A 13,701-nucleotide genomic window follows, 5' to 3' on the forward strand; every position below is an offset into this window, starting at 1 on the left:
ATTTAGATCATGGTTTGTCATTTCTATTTTTCAGTTTCCTTTGGCTTATCTAAAGTCAAGTAGTAATTGTAAATGATGCAGGAGGGAAACCCAGTGACACTTTAGTTACTCCTGGGGGGATACCAATGCATCACCAAGCCAGAGAGGATATTCTATCACTCCGGGAAGTTCTAGCACTGCCCAGAATCTTCTCCCAGTGACAAATGCCTGGAAACCCTCTGGACAAGACAAATAAGAGAGATCTTAGTGAAATATTTGAACCAATTTAGCTGTTTTTGATGCGGAGGGGCAGCATCTTTACTCCAAGCTCTCTCTAGTTCAGTGTTTGTACATTACTTTCCATCACATCCTCCATAGAGAACTTACATTTTTGTACTCCCTCCTTCCAAGATGCTCCATGGCACGCACTCACGCAGGCGCACTCACGCAGGCACACACACACACACACACACACACACACCCACCCACCCACCCACCCACACACACACACACACACACACACACACACACACACACACACACACACACACACACACACACACACACACACACACACACACACACACACACACACACACACACAGCCCTGCTGATCACACAGAGCTCCTCACTGTAAAAGTGATTCACAAGCTGAAAGACTGTGACCACCCCTAACTATCATTGCATTATTTCTCATTCTGTCTTAATATTCTTATCATATTATGACCCTTGACCTAATTTGTATGTATGTACTATTTCACTGATGCAACCTCTAGATGAAGTGAAAGTCACTTGGCAATAAAATGATTCGGTTTCAGAGAAGGCTTAGCTTACAGTTAGCTAACCTCTAAGCTATATGCGGTTACATAATAACAGGCTTATTACTTTCTTGTTATGCACTGAACAGACCCATGTGCATCTGCACTAGTTCTAACTTTATTGTTACTGTGGAGCTGTATTCACTTTCCAACAGCTCATTTTATGCTGGACTAAGAAGGGAAATCTATGAAATTAGCTCCACCACTCAGTTTCTGGGAATCATTTAACCCTCTCACTGTCTTTATGAGTGTGACCCCGTGAGGAAAGTTGACCATTGAGCAGGATTGATGGTTTATCCTTTGGGTCCACGTGGCAGGGGTGAGGAGTAAGCAACACCTCACCCCTGCCACGTGGACCTCAAGGGATAAACCAACAATCCTGCTCAATGGTCAACTTTCCTCGCGGGGTCACACTCATAAAGACAGTGAGAGGGTTAAATGATTTTCAATAACGTTTTGATAGACATTTCCAGAGATTAACGGTAAAAACTACACATTGTCTCTTTAAGTTGCTCATAACCAGGATCTCAATCTTTTGAACATGATCCAAATCTCATGACCATGCGTGAAAGTCGGAACACAGATGGATCCATAATGTGATTCTTGTGCTCAGCTCTGTTTTTATCATGAAGCCCAAAACCTCACTGCAGATGAAGCCCTAAGCTGTCGGCTCATCTTTCCATCCATCCCGCAAATCCCCCTGTTTTTCTTGTTATGTTGGTATATGTTCCTGTAGAAAGCATATATTTGGAGAAATATTTAGTTTTTTTATTCAAACCTGTCATTTTAATCATATTACCCCAACTATTTACCAACTTCTAGGTAGTCTGCAACCGAACCTGGAGTGTGAAGTGTTTAGTATGCGCACAGAGGGAATTGATTATCTTCAAAGAGACAATGTAGGGGGAGGATGCAGATATATCGCCTGAGGAGGTTTGAAAAGAGCAAGAAACTCTGACAGCTTAGAGTGTTGAAAGGAGATTAATGAAACCGCACAATGGTGAGAGATAAGGTGAACGCAGACCAAAATCAAAATGCAGAAGTTAAAGTCACACAGTTGGGGAATAATTAATGGGCATAGTCACGTGGTGCAAGTATGTTCCATTTAAATGTTTTCTTTGACCATGGAAGGACAGTGTCCTCATAAGCAAGGTACCTGGCCTCGCAAGACATCGCCTCGCGAGGCCAGGTACCTTTATATTGAGAAACACCTTATTTCTCCCACCATCATGGAATTGAATACATTTAATGTGTTTTTGGCAGAAACATCAATGCTGCTGGATAGACCTACAGCCCACTGTTGTATTCCTTGACTGCTTTGGGTGATTTATCAGTAAGCTCCTAGCTTCAGTGCTTTTTTTTTTATGATCAGTTTTTGCATTTAGCTTCTGTAGGTTTTCCAGAACCTTCTTCTTTCCAAATCAAAGCATCTTCCAATTGCAGTGAATGTACAACACTGTGAACAACAAAGCTTCTGTTTACACAAAGAAAAACATGAATCTGTAAGTTCGGCTTCATCGTCTGCAAGAGTCAGAGCAGGATGCGTCATGGCCATAATAGTCCTTCCCTCCGGAACTGTTGTAATTTTCCAGTGAGCTCCTCTTTGAAGCGATCTCTCACTCTGTCTGTGTGGAGAGATCTGTCCCCAGCGTACCACGGGGATGGGAGAGATGAGTCATCATGCAAAAGATTTTTACCCAAGTAGACCATTAGTTTGACGTAGACCTTTACATATGCTTGGTGTGTGCACCGGTGCCTCATGCACACATAATGATTCGAACCATTTACACCTCAGTGAATGCACACAGTTACCTCATTAACTGGTGGGATGGCTGGTGTTCAAGCTGTGGGCGTGCAAAGAAATAGATGTAACTGTGTGAAGTTAGTTAATGATTTCTGCTTTACATCAGAGCAGGACATGATGAATACTAGTGAAGTCATTGAAGTGCATTCATTTTAGTTTGTCAGTCTTTAAAAAGTACACATATGAGGAGAACGTACTGTAGCGCTCACATGTGATCGGCATCTCTAGTCAGTGAAACACCAGAAGTCTGCAGGCTTTCACTCAGAGCAGCAGGCAGTCTCACTGATTAACAGCTCTGCACGAAGCAATTTCAGCACATTCTGACAGCACCATCTATTTCCTGAGATATATGTTCAGCTTCACTTCTGTCCACATGCACAAATCTCTTTCCACTTCTATGAGGCTGCAGAAAGTATCACTCAAATTCCAACAAACATGTGACTAAATCAGCTAGTATGTATTATTATTTTTTCCTCACAATATGATTGTTTTTCTGACATAAATTACAAACGGGGTCATCTCATGTCGAGCAGGGTAGCTCAGATTATTTTGTTTACTAAACTGTCAGCACTGTCTGCATCACAGATTAGAGCGTATCAGACAGCAGGCCAGAGTCAAGCTGGGATTTCCCAGCATGTTTGCTCACAGAGCTGCAAAATGCATCACTGGAACGTTAATAAGTGATGATTCTCTCTCACTAAAATCACTGCAGAACTCCGGCTGTGCTGTGCTGTGCAGCTTGTTCTTACTCTACAGATCATTGCCCTGCTGTTCTGTCAAGACCTGTTTGGCATCACAAATGACTGCAGAAGAAACTGTCACATTGCCAGTCAACGCTCTAGACTAACTAGCATGTAAACAGTAGGTGACAGCTCCAAGAATGACCTCAGCATGGTGAAACGGTGTTTCTAAAACAACCAGTTCTTGACAGTTCTTAGCTGCGTATTATTCTAGGCTGATGATATGTGCAACCTACAGTACGTATCTGGTGGAATGCCAGAATTTGACAATAAATTTCACGTTTTTCAGTTTTTGACCTTTTTTTAAGACTACAGATTTTTTTTCATCTGTGACAGAAGTGATCTTAGCCTCATCTGGATTAGTTGTTAACTAGCAAAACATTTATACCCTGAGAACTTTTGAGCACAACATTCTCGGGTTTAACTCTGACCTTTTAACTGTCAAGTTGGAGATGACTTCATTTTTATCAAATGAGTTTTAAACTAAGACAATTTAATGTTGACAAGTGACTGAATTAAAGCAATGGGTAATTCCTCATCGGTGATCTCATCCAGTATGTCCTGTGAAAGACTTTCAGCTTCTTCTGCACCAACACTGAAGCTGCACCAACCGGAAAGCTGAATGAGCTGGAGCCACTTTTCTGTTTGCTAATGCTAATTAGCTGTGATGGCCATCTGTTTTCTGAACATCTGCTGATCCAAGTCCATCTGGCGGTGCATTGCCTTTCAGAAGCAGGAAATTGAAATAAATAAAATTCCAAAATTAATTAAGAGCAGTGCAACATAATTAAAAAAAAGATTCATAAGTATTGTTTTCTTAGATTCACAATGATCTGATTCAGCTGATATTCAATCTTCTTACTCATTGTGTACAAACAGTATTAAAACTGTGGGTGAAGATTAAAACAACTGTCTGACAGTACATTTTGTGTCATATTTTTTGGTTTCTGTATACAGTTTCCAAAAAGCAAATGCATTACAGCTTCATCATTTCAGTCAGTAGAGAGTCCAGTCAGCGCTCCATCACTCTAAACACTCAAGGCACAACCTGAGGCTTAACAACTAAGAAGAACGATCAAGTGGAGGATGCATGTGGGTTGCCATAGCAACACCATGAAGGCCACAGGTCCTCGTCCTTGGGAACAGCAGCAAAATGATACAGAAAGCCAGATCTTGTTATGTCTGAGTATGATTTAGACACACAAACAAAATGGTTAAAAGCCGATACACTGATATCTTTTCTCTCCTTTTTGCTCGTCTCTCTTTCACACCTTTGCTGTCATAGCAACGCCGTCCAGTACAGCTTCTCATGTAGAGGGACAATGAATTGCAAAAAAAAGAGGACAAGAAATGGAGGAAGATATTCTGGAGGAGGAGGAGGAGTGTCAGGGTGGAGACAGCTGGAGCTGTGGGAACTAAAGTGGAAAGCAGGGGAGACGTCTCGCTGTGTCAGTCAAACGGAAAGACGAGAAAAAAGATAACAGGTTTGAAAAGTAACGGTCAGAAGGAACACACCGATAAGCAGCTGGTTCCACACAGTTCGGATTTTCTGTCCCTGCTGGTTTTGACACAATAAACAGAAAAAGCATGTGCACCATGTTTATGCTGAATGCCCATGGAGTTTATTCCAAAAGGAAAATAAACAGTGAGAAACAAGAGAGGAGAGATTAAAGAAGACAATAGTGGTAAAAACAGCATGAGGTGGTTCGTGTCTGCAGAGATCACAGCCCAGGAGACAAGCAAAGCTAAAAGGGGAGAAGAGTTACCATTATTTTTATATACAGGAAGTAAAAACACAAAGAAAAACTCTGTGTAAACATGTCTGATGGAGCTGAATATGTTACAGATTTTATTGTAAAACAGGTGGCAGTGTTTTATTCCCTAATAAAAAACTACTATGTTAACAATATATACTAAAAGGAACTAATCTGAGTAAATTATAGAACAGAATAGACTTTATTGATTCCACAGTGGGGAAATTCACTTGTTACAGCAGCACCAAAATAACAACGGTACATGCATATACACACAGGCAGTAAGCTGGTATTGTAACCTTATTACCGTGTTATCAATACTAAAGAAGCAGAAATGGAACAAACATCAGAAATAAGACAACCCCACATGTTTTAGAGACAAAACAAACTAACTGAACATAATTTCTTTAAAGCCATATTATTGATAGGTTTCCACCGTTGGTGACTGATATCCAACAGTGTTTACGAGGGAGATTCAACAAGGTTTGAAGCGTTGGCAAATGTACAGGTAGACTCAAACAGACACAGCAAACCTGTCAAAGAGGACAAAGCTCCTCCGCGTAACGCTTATAAATCAATAAAAATCATTTTATTCCTAAACTGAACCAGAATCCAATGCTAGGCAAACAAGGCTGGGCTGATATGCTCAAGCTGCATTGTTCTGGATCATCTGCAGCCTACGGATCTGCGGTATTCCAACAGAAGGTATTACAGTAATACAGTCAGGAAGATATAAACACATGGATCACTGTTTCTAAATGGACCCTCAGTAGGACCGGCTTCATCCTTGAACAAAGCCTCTCGAAAAAGCCTGAATCTGAGTCCATGAAATGTGGCTGTCGAGAGTGAGACCATCTTCCAATACTTTAGGCTTTTACCTTGAATATGTTTGGAGAATTATGTGCATGAACCCTCTGGTGGTCATTAGATTTCTCAGACATTAGGCGTTTATCTTTGATAGACACAATTTGTTTCTTGGACTAAATCCCTAGAGGTGAGAGGTTGGTGGCATTATAAATCGCACGTGTCCAGCTTTGTGAGCGTGGCCGTGTGTCAGTTCAGTGTCAGTCTTGCTCCACATTCATATCATAACACTTCTGTGAGTGGGATCAAATTTATATTTTCATCTCAAAATGAAAGTGTTCTCAACAGAGTCCAACTTCCATGGGATCCCCATTGTTTGTTTCCTGATGGAGACTACAAATTCCAGCAAGGCAGTGGACCATCTCATATATGCTGTAGGACCCAACGGCACTTAGAACATCCTTCCTAACTAAAGATGAGAGGCTGGACAAAGTCTGGAGTGTGTGTGGAAGTTCCTAGGTGGGAGTATAGAACAGAAAAGTAAACAGACAAAAACTGTAGGCAAAAAGGAAAAAAGGTAGAAAATGATTCTCAGAGGTACAAAGTTCTGTCATTTTTAGTTATGTGAGCTGTTTGCAAACGCAGATCAGCTACTTATGCAAGTGAAGTCAGAGAGGGCAACATTTTAAGTAGGATCCCAAGCAAAGATAGGGATGGAAAAGATCAAAATGTTTAGAACATATCTGTGTCCCATGTGATAAATCTTACTGTTTGTGTTTCTTCATTTTTATTTATCACTCCAACTTACCGGAGCTATTCTCCTGCTGCATCATCTGTCAAAAGATTTTCCTCTTTCTGCATTTCTTACTAAATTCCCTGTGGTCAGTAGAGGCCACTCAGAGCCATCCGTCTCTGAAACACACACACACACACACACACACACACACACACACACACACACACACACACACACACACACACACACACACACCAACATCCGTCTCCTGCCTTGTTATGAAACCACAAAGTGTATCACACATCCTCCATTGATCACTCACTTCTCATTCCTCTCCCAGCTCAGTTTCATCTGAAAAATCTCAAGCAAAAGCTGAGTGTAGTCACCTTTGACCTTTGGAAGGGTCCAGTGTGTGTGTGTGTGTGTGTGTGTGTGTGGACTTGGACATGGGAAACATGCAGACATACACATATTTCTCTAGATAATATTTAATCCCCACATCTTATTGAAGCATTAACTAAACTTGACTGAAAATAACATCACCAAATAAAACAATTTCTTAGTTTGTTATGTGTGAAACATTTTTGCTATTTAGAATATATATTATATACTATGTTCATATATTCTTAATATTTAGTTATTGTTTGTTTTTGTGTATGTGATTCTATATATTTTGATACAGTGTATAATGTATATTGCTTTACATTCTGACTACTTCATAGTAATTAATGTAAATATGTGCAACTTAGAAAAATGAATGTTCAGTGGTCGTTCTAATAAAACATGCCTGTTTGTAGAAAACATGCGTGTGTGCGTGCAGGTGGGGTGGTGGGGGGTGGGGGGGCTCAAAGGGGGCCTCGGCCGGGGAGTAATTCCATGTAGAACCTCCACTGACTACAATGGAAGGACTGTTTTAGCCCGTCTGCTCAGCCAGGGCATGAATGGTAAATGAGCTGCTTGCTGATTGGTCAGATTCAGGGGGAAATGCAAAGACTGTTGGATTGTGATTTATCTGGCATTTATTAAAAGTCTGGATACCCTCAACACCCATAACTTTCATTTAGGATAAGATTCATGACACACACGAATCTTGACACATTTCCATGTGCTGATCCACAACTATATAAGATTATGTCTCAACCTCTTGCACATTCAAAACATTGTTCCTAGTTGTAATGTCCCACTCCAACACGGTTAAGAGGAAGTTTAGAATGAGCAACAGGGTTAGGGTTAGGATGGGGGCGAGGGGAAGGTTAAATAACAAGAGGTTAGAGGTTAAATGTCGGTGAAATGTGTGTTTTAGCACAGGCGTCTAAAACCAACGCTCTAGCACAGCGCGTCGACCCCCAATGCGTAGGAAACATTCTGCTGCCTCACCACCACCTAGGACTGACTGAATAGTGTTTGTTGTAAGCCTCAAGAGCAACCTGCTGGCTTGTTGCTTTGGACATTTATGCTAAATACATAAAGATAAACACATGCTTGGTCACCCAGCATCTATTTTCAACGCTTCTGGGGTGAGAATGTGCTGTTCAGTCACAGCAACAGAACACTGACCCAAAACACACAGCTAAAAACACCCAAGAATGGCTAAGAGGAAAACACGAGATTATTCTAAAGGGGTCTTTTATGAGCCTTGACCTCAGTCCTATTGAGCATCTTTGGAAGGAGCGGAAACATGCCATCTGGAAAATGTGCCCTTCAACCCTGGAGCAGTTTGCTCATAAGGAGTGGGCCAAAATACCTGCTGAGAGGTGCAGAAGTCTCATTGACACTTACAGGAAGTATTTCATTGCCCCAACAAGTTGTGCAACAAAACATTAAGTTAGAGGTACCATTATTGCTGTCCAGGCTTGTTCCATAATTAACATTTTCAAATAATAATAATAATAAAGTTGAAGAATGGTTGAAAAGCAATGTCTGACTTTCACTGGTTAAACTTAATGGATTTTTTTTACGTATAATAACTTTTGTCAGATTCAAGTGATTTCTGTAACCATTGTGGGTTTTACTTTCATTGACCGAAGGATGCCAACATTGTTGACCATGTCTGTAGCTTCCTGTTTTCATCAACAAGGTAAACAAACCCTTCTCTGCCTCCTTTCAATGCAGCTCAGTGAGACCCTATATAGGCCCTAAAATCTGCACACCTTTGTGTTTGTGCTAAACAGGCTGTTTGCTTGCACACAGCTGGTTGTGCCACAACAAAACGTGCATAGAGTTCCAAAACAGACCAAGAATATAACTTTTAAATGACCTAAACTTGAAAAACACAATGTGCATCAAGACTGATCAAAGCTTTTTGGATTTTACATAAAACCATTTGTTCGAACTAAAATCTGATCCTCTCAGACTTTGTGGGTGGAAGCCGAGCTGACATATTGATTCTGTTTACTGCTTTCATTTCTTTTGAGGCAGTTGAAACTGAAAACCGGAGTCTGACATCATTAATCTCCCTGCCTCTGTGGGTCGTTCCCCTGATTTAAGTCAGTTAACCTGGGCTGGAGGAAAGCTGTTCTGGGCCAAGAGCTCCAGAGACAAGACCAACCCGACTGCTGGACACAGATGATTGATCTAGATTTTCTTACTGCTGTAAAACAAAACACCTTTATTCGGCATCTCATTAAGAGAGGAAAAGAAGAAGAAGAAGAAAATATCATTTCTATAGCGCCTCTCAAGATAAAAATCCCGAGGCGCTTCACAAAAACAAAAAATAAAATAAAAATGTAAAAATATAAAAAAGCATTTAGAAAATGTTTAAAAATATATTTAAAATGAGCAAAAGTAAGCAATTGTGAATAAGCAATTGCGATTTAAAAGAAAAAAATGTTAAGAAAGAGAGAAAGTGAATAGGAAAGAGGGAAATCAGTGGAAAACAGATGCAAGACGATGAGTCAGAGTCAATCCTATTGATTGTTATAACTTGTGTGTGTGTGTGTGTGTGTGTGTGTGTGTGTGTGTGTGTGTGTGTGTGTGTGTGTGTGTGTGTGTGTGTGTGTGTGTGTGTGTGTGTGTGTGTGACAGCACAACCTATTTAAAACACATACACAATCATTAGGCTTTGGTAATGATCCCATGCCTTCTGTGTCTGTTCTTTGATTGGCTCCTCCGCTGGAGGGACGGGGGACATTTATTGACCAGTGGGAGACAACTGCGTCATGAGTTTTAATCACATTACTTTAAAGCTGCAAATTACTGAACCTATGTGGGATTTAAGACTTGTCTCAGTTGAGTTAATGATCTCGTATAGAGCTACACTTAACTTTAAAATGCTACCATGCCAATCAACAGAAATCATGAAATCATACTTATTATGTATGTATATTGAGCTAAAATGTCATGTGATGGTGAAAGAGCTTAATTAGTAATACGATATGATCTGAGTTTGTGCAAAACCTTGCAACATTGCATGAGATTGTGTACAAAGTTCTTTTTTATATTTAACCAAAATTGAAATAAAGCTATTGTTCCTTAACAGAAGTTTGAGGGTTAGGGTCCCCGGATTAGGGCCACTGAAAAGAAATAAGTAAAGAAAGAGAATTCTGACTTTTTTCTCAGAAATCTGAATTAGGATTATTAAAATTAGAACCCTAACCCTATTTATTCTAACTTTATCAATCCTGAGGAAAAAAAATACTTTTTTATCTCAGGAGTAATAAAGTTAAAATTCTGAGATTAAAATCAGAATTGAGAAAAATGTCAGAATTCTTAGAACAATTATCTTTCTTTTCTTTTTGTCTTGTCAGTGGCCCCAATCCTCTTCCGTATAAATGACATTAACTTAAATACTTTACTATTTAGCGTTTTAAAGACTATGTGACTAGTGTAAAGCTTTTTTTTATGTGCAATGCATGCACAGTCATGGGCAACCATGGCAACATTTTAAGGCCTTTTAAAACTCTCAATAAGTAAAAACAATTTTAAACACATTGTTACACCACAGGCATTCTCTTTGCAAAAGACTCTGAAATATTCATCCAATCAGCCTTTAGTATTTTTCACCAGCAGCTCAAAGGAAGGAAGATTCATTTCTGATCTGAGATGAATCAGCTCAGGAAAAGCATCCTAAACTGCTGTCAAGATTTCAACATCAGAAAAAAATACCCTGCTGTTCACAGCTTGGGATCAAACAGGCAACATAAATCCTATGAAATGATTTTCAGATCAAAAAATTTACATCCTGGCTTATGGGGTTTGTTCGATCAACAATAGCTGGATGCAGGGGCGGCGTTAGGCCCGGCTACTTGGGCTGAAGCCCCGGATCTTTCATGATAAGCCCCGGATCTAAATCGCGGAAGTAACATGCAGTACCAAAGTCACACAGAGAGGGCGCAGCTGGCAGTAGTTTGTAAAGTCCCATTTAGTCGTCACACACACAGGTGTGTGGTGAAATTTATTCTCCGATTTTGACCCATCCCCTGAGTTGCAGACACGCCGCGCTCGGGAACTATTTGGTGGTTTAACCCCCCAATCCAACCCCAATCCAATGCTGAGTGTCAAGCAGGGAGGCATTGGGTCCCATTTTTCTCAAAATCTTTGGTACGACCCAACCAGGAGTCGAACCCCTGATCTCCCGATCTCAGGGCAGACACTCTACCACTAGGCTACTTAGTCAGTATACAGTTTACCTGAGACTGAAGAGAAGCCCTTCAGCAGCTGGCTTCTGCAGTCTCTGTCTGAAACGCATGAGTGAAGATGGATATAAGGACGTTTTTTTAGACCAAAAGTACAACGACAGAACCCCAGCTCTGATGAGACTGGTGTTGACTCAGGTTTGTGAGTCTTATTTGAAAATATTTGTTGTGCTGCTGGTTTGCCTAAAGTTAGCTTACTATCAGGTAAAGTTGTTGGAGAAAGAAAGGGAATATTTACTATCATCTCACACTAAACACTAACAGGAACAATACTCTGCCCTGAATATGCTGAATATGTAGCTTCAGATTAAACATTATGTGGTACAAGACAAATATATATGATGTTGACTAGTGCGTGTCACGTGTGTGCGCGCATGCGTGTGTGTGCGCGTGCGCGCGCGCGTGTGTGCGCGCGCGCGTGTGTGTTAAGCCCCGGATCTTCTTCAGTCCTAAATCCGCCCCTGGCTGGATGTAAACAGTTGTGGCTGAGCAAAGTCCTCCCTCAGAGATTCAAACAGCACACACAGAAATTAAGTCTGTTTTATTTTCTTGTCAGGAAGTTCCCTGTCAGCTATTTTAATTAGGTGAACTTATGGGTGAAAATAAACATCAATAAAAAAAAACAAATAAGTCAACAGACTTTTTAGGTTAAATGAATAAAGATAAAACCGTTAAACATATAATAAAGAAGTTAATTTGGTTAAAAATATATTTTAAAAAAACCTACCTTTAATGGGATCTGCACAGGGTGCAGAAACACCTAATATAATGGCATTACCATTGTTCAGAACATCAAACATTTATGGTTTCCACTGGAGAGGCCAAAGTGCTTCTGTGTGGTATCGAGTTCAAGGGCACTGGGACAAGGACACAAGATGGTAACTGAATCCAGTCTGAGGTTCCCAAGTGAAAGAGGACATCAATGTTGTTTTTGGCCTTCCTTTGTGAGACAAAGGATTGCTCTGTGCTTTATGCAACAAGCAGTCAGTTTGAATAAAATTGAGTGTGAAATAAACAGAACACCTTGTGTCACGGCCTTTAAACTTCCAAAAAACGATTTCCAACTAAAGGCCGTTGGTGAGAAGGGGTGATTTCCTTTAAGCACGCACTTTTAGACTTGATTTCTTGCAAATTGTATAAATGGTTTATTCTTCCAAAAAAAAAAAGTTAAAAATTCATTCAAAATGTTCTACTTTTCATCCAACGAAAATTAACCTTCAATTAAATTATTAGGTCTAAAAATGCGTGCTTAAAGGAAATTACCCGTTCTCACCAACGACCTTTAGTTGGAAATCGTTTTTTGGAAGTTTAAAGGCCGTGACACTTAAGTCAAAAAATCATTTAACCAAAATCCTCCCATCTCCCCTGACACTTGGCAAAAAACATTTTCCCACAAGCCTCCCCATGCGCTACTAATCAGCTTAATGACTAAGGCGTGTCCAAAAAGTTCACAACTACATCAATTTACCAAAAAATAAAAAATTAACACATTTAAATTGCAAACTTAACTTATTATAAAAGGAATGATAAGAAATTCTAAAAGAAAGTTATAACTAACAGATTTATGCTATTTTACTGAAATGGCCACCACACCTTGTAATATATCATCCAACACACAGTAACACGCTCAGAAACATGATTCTTAGGTTCTAGTTTTCTCATTCAAAGCCATCTTTTATCAGCTCCTACAGGTTTCTGCTAGCGTAAAACATCCGTCTAATCCAAGTGTCAATATGCTCCACACACAGCTGGGGTATCGCATCAGGAGCTCGGTCAGAAGTGCTGAGTCACAAATGCTCAGCAGTTACTCATCACCTCCATGCTGCTTGTTGGCTTTTCATTTGATCAAGTTGATTGGACTCATTTTGAATGTCCTCATTTCCACTCGCAGCCAAATACGGTAAAATTCATGAATGAAGGAGTGAAAGGGATGGTTGTTTTTAAAATATCCCCACACACACCTGGATTAGGGTAGATGGCTGTAAATAAGGTCACAGTGAACCAGTGCAGGCATTAAACAGATACATGTTTCTAAAATATTGCCAAAAATATGCATAAATATTATTAATTTACTTTTGTCAGAACAATCACCAGAAGAATAAACATTCCAGTTTCATGTGCGACAGACACATCACGGTGGATGAGATGACTGCTGACAGGCATGATGCAGCCACTCTGAGCCCATGACTCCATTAGCAGGTGGGGCAGAGAAAGAGAGAGACAGATTCAGCCCACTGCACCACCAGCCAGGGGACGAGAACCCACGACCCCAACACTTTAGGTTTAGACTCCAAACATTGTACCACCACAGCAGTTCAACACATAAATCAATCAATCAACCAAGCTTTATATATAAAGCACTTTACACACGTGCATTGACCAAAGTGCAGTATAGTAGAGCCAAAGTCATGAAAGAAACAGTAAAAGAGAAA

This window comes from Nothobranchius furzeri, chromosome 2, assembly GCF_043380555.1.
Source record: "Nothobranchius furzeri strain GRZ-AD chromosome 2, NfurGRZ-RIMD1, whole genome shotgun sequence".
Classification (NCBI taxonomy): Eukaryota; Metazoa; Chordata; class Actinopteri; order Cyprinodontiformes; family Nothobranchiidae; genus Nothobranchius; species Nothobranchius furzeri.